This window comes from Gastrolobium bilobum, unplaced genomic scaffold, assembly GCF_033153095.1.
Source record: "Gastrolobium bilobum isolate Gb01-03AN ecotype WA unplaced genomic scaffold, APGP_CSIRO_Gbil_v1 utg4632, whole genome shotgun sequence".
In the NCBI taxonomy this organism is placed as follows: Eukaryota; Viridiplantae; Streptophyta; class Magnoliopsida; order Fabales; family Fabaceae; genus Gastrolobium; species Gastrolobium bilobum.
Window position 1 is genome coordinate 145,769 of NW_026897521.1, and position 4,428 is coordinate 150,196.

At 37.0% G+C, this 4,428-nt stretch overlaps 1 non-coding gene across 1 annotated transcript; it reads right to left on the reverse strand.

The window, feature by feature from the left end:
* Nucleotides 1–2,248: 2,248 nt before the first annotated feature.
* On the reverse strand, nt 2,249–2,355 carry LOC133307627 (small nucleolar RNA R71). The gene has a single exon (XR_009751055.1). It is a non-coding gene; the product is annotated as a small nucleolar RNA R71 (small nucleolar RNA).
* Nucleotides 2,356–4,428: the final 2,073 nt, after the last annotated feature.

The window sequence follows — 4,428 nt, forward strand, 5'->3', positions numbered from 1 at the left end:
TGCGAAATCGACATTTAGGTAACGTATTCTGACTTCATTTGGTTTTAGGTTTAGGTTATTTTTTTTGTTTTCTCCATGCATTTTGATGAACCCTTAGTTCATCATGGTTTTTAGCAGGAATTAGGATCAAATTGTGTGATTAAATGATGAAAAACAAGGTTAATGTCCTAAGATCTCCTCAATTACAAGTTCAAGAGCTTTATTGGAAATTTGTATGATTCTTGTAGGAAAAGCAAGCTTGAAAGACAACTGGAGAAGGAAGAAGATTCTGGAGCTCAAGAGGAGAAAAATTGCCTAAGTGTTGAGCGCTAAAACATTCAAACTGAGCGTTTTAGCGCCCTGCTACAGGAAGAGGCCAAAACTTGCTGGTGATGAGCGCTAAAACGCCCACACAGAGCGTTTTAGCGCGCTGCTGCACTAAGAAGATGGAAAATTGCTGGTCTTGGGCGCTAAAACGGCCTGCAATAAGCGTTTTAGCGCCCTAAAGTGGAAAAAAGATTCTGGTCTTCACCGCTAAAACGTCCAAATCAAGAGTTTTAGCGTTGGAGTCAGTTAAAGTTAGTTGAGCATTCACCAAGTTTGGACGCTAAAACGGTCATTCCTTAACGTTTTAGCGTTAGAATCAGTTAAAAGCAGTTGAACATACGTAAAGCATGGACGTTAAAACGGTCACTTATGGACGTTTTAGCGCCCACATCAGTTTTCTGTTTTTAATTGTAACACTATATAAGGCAAAGCCTTGACACTTAGAAGATATATCTGGATCTGAGGGATCTGAACTTTCTCTCTCTCTCAAACCTTAGTCTGACTTCTCTTTAAATTCTTTTATTTAGTTTTTGTATTAGGATTTCCTTGTAATAGTTTGGAGATTGAAGACTTTCAACATGAAAATGAGGTTTGCTTCTTCTTCTCTTATCTATTCTTTAGTCATGTCTGAGTAGAGTCTTAGTAGTCTGAATGCAATGGAACTCCATGATAATATTATGTTGATTTGATTAATATGATGAAGTATTTTTCATGTGTTGATTTGAGATTTTCTGAGTTAATTAATTCTATCAAGGAAGTAGTATAGAACAGGGATGTTTATATGACTTCTGTATTTGATAATCTCAACATCAGAATTCTAGTACTCAAGGGATTGATGCTGGAATTCTGATGTGATCTTAAAATTTTAGTATTTCATGCATGTATTAAGAAAGAGATCACCAAGGGATTGGGGTTTCTGATTAATGTATCTATCAGGGTAGTAAGGGATTACATCTTGATGATAAGTAAAAGGTTGATTAACATCACATGGAAAGGAATTCATCATATGGTCGATTTTTACATGGGTTATTATGGAGGAAAGTTGTTTTCTGACTACTTGTTGTTTTATTAATTCCTAATCCATATTTACTTTGTGTCAAATTACTTACAATCAATTTTCTGGTAACAAATTATTCATGATTTTTACAAACTCTTATTTGATTCAAATTAGTTTTCTATGGTATATTGGTGTTTAAACACAATTCCTCGTGGGAACGATCTTTACTCATCATTTTATTACTTGTACGACCAGTGCACTTGCTAAACGTCCAACAAGTTTTTGGCGTCGTTGCCGGGGAATTTGTTTTTTCAACACTAACTGATACTATAGAATTCTGAGATTGAATCCTTTTATTTTCAGTATTTTAGTTTATGTTAAGTTTCTGGTCAATTTTGATTCTGGTATATGCGAGGTACACTTGATACGAATTTGTTGTTGTATGATCCAGAATTAGAAAGGACATTGAGGAAGCACAAAAGGGCAGTCAGGCAAAGGAGACAGTTGCAAGAAATTGGTGAATCAAGTACGGTTAATCAGGAAGAGATAATGGCAGAGAATCACAGACCACCACCACCACAGAGGACACTGGGAGAGTACATGACTCCTGCAGTGATTCCTCCAATTGGGAGTGTTGTGCGCCCAACATTAGAGCCCAACAACTTTGAATTGAAGCCTGCTTTGATTCATTTGGTGGAGAAGGATCAGTTTGCTGGAACCAGTGCAGAGGACCCTTACTTGCATATAGAGAACTTTCTATTATTGAGTGATACTGTGAAGATAAATGGTGTCACAAGAGATGCAATTCTGTTGAGACTATTCACTCATTCACTGACGGATGATGCAAGGAGATGGCTGCAATCATTGCCACAAGGAAGTATAACAACTTGGGATGATCTGCAAACCAAGTTCTTGCAGAGGTTTTTCTCAGCATCTAAGAGGGCCAAGTTGAAGGATGAGATTACAAGCTTTAAGCAGAAAGAGTCAGAATCCATTTATGAGGCTTGGGAGAGATTCAAGACTTTGTTGAGGAAATGTCCACAGCATGGAATTGAGGCATGGCAACAAGCAGCAATCTTCCTGCAAGGAATGACCACTAACACTAGAACCTTGGTGCATGCCACTGCTGGTGGATCATTAACTACCAAGACCCCTCAAGAAGCCTTGGATATCTTTGAGTCATTGGCATCTCAGGAATTCAGTGTCTGACAGAAGGACAAGAGTCATCAGGTTGGATGGGTATGATGCTCTGTTGGCAAAGAATGACCAACTGATGCAGACACAGAGACAACAACAGCAACAATTAGATACCCTTATCAAGCAACTCTCTTCACAAAAGGTAGCCTCTGTGGAAACCAAATGTGTATGTGCCATCTGTGGCAAAGGCCATGTGACAGAGGAGTGTGATTATGGGGGATCACCAGAACAAGCAGAGGTGAATGGAGTGTGGTATGATCAGAATAATCAAAGGAACTACAACAATCAGGGAAAGAATGTTTATATGCCACCATGGAAAAACAAGAATCAACACCCAGGATTCAGCTATAGTTCCAACCATCAATTGAATCCACCATTACATCCTCCATCACCATATATGAAGGAGCAGTCAAGTGATCCTGCTGCATGGGAGAAAGCGTTTGCTCAGTTATCTAAGACAACTCAGGATTATATTCAGGGTTCTAATTCATTCAGGAAAGAGACAACTGCATTCATGCAGGAGACCAGAACTTCTTTCAGAAATCAGGAAGCATCAATCAGAAATTTGGAGACCCAGATTGGTCAATTATCAAGACAGATATCAGAGAGACCACAAGGGAAATTTCCAAGTGATACACTAGTGAATCCTAAGGAGCACTGTAAAGCAATTATGACAAGAAGTGGGTTGGTACTTCAACCAGGGAAAAAGAAGGTGGAAAATAATAAGAATGAAGAAGAGGTTATGGTTGAAGATGTAGTCTCTGATGATGAAGTAGAAAAGATGAGTAAAGATCGTTCCCACGAGGAATTGTGTTCAAACACCAATATACCAGAGAAAACTAATTTGAATCAAATAAGAGTTTGTAAAAATCATGAATAATTTGTCACCAGAAAATTGATTGTAAGTAATTTGACACAAAGTAAATATGGATTAGGAATTAAGAAAATAACATGTAGTCAGAAAACAACTTTCCTCCATAATAACCCATGTAAAAATCGACCATATGATGAATTCCTTTCCATGTGATGTTAATCAACCTTTTACTTATCATCAAGATGTAATCCCTTACTACCCTGATAGATACATTAATCAGAAATCCCAATCCCTTGGTGATCTCTTTCTTAATACATGCATGAAATACTAAAATTTTAAGATTACATCAGAATTCCAGCATCAATCCCTTGAGTACTAGAATTCTGATGTTGAGATTATCAAATACAGAAGTCATATAAACATCCCTATTCTATACTACTTCCTTAATAGAAATAATTAACTCAGAAAATCTCAAATCAACACATGAAAAATACTTCATCATATTAATCAAATCAACATAATATTATCATGGAGTTCCATTGCATTCAGACTACAAAGACTCTACTCAGACATGACTAAAGAATAGATAAGAGAAGAAGAAGCAAACTTCATTTCCATGTTGAAAGTCTTCAATCTCCAAACTATTACAAGGAAATCCTAATACAAAAACTAAACTAAAAGAGTTTAAAGAGAAGTCAGACTAAGGTTTGAGAGAGAGAGAAAGTTCAGATCCCTCAGATCCAGATATATCTTCTAAGTGTCAAGGCTTTGCCTTATATAGTGTTACAATTAAAAACAGAAAACTGATGTGGGCGCTAAAACGTCCATAAGTGACCGTTTTAGCGTCTATGCTTTACGTATGTTCAACTGCTTTGAACTGATTTTAACGCTAAAACGTTAAGGAATGACCGTTTTAGCGTCCAAACTTGGTGAATGCTCAACTAACTTTAACTGACTCCAACCTATGCTAAAGTTATTTTATCTCCCTATGCTAAAGTTCCCTACCCTCAAAGGTTGAAGCAAGAGATTCAGAAACAGCATTACGCAAGATTTCTGGATATCTTCAAAAATTTACAAATTAACATACCATTTTCTGAAGCACTGGAAAATATGC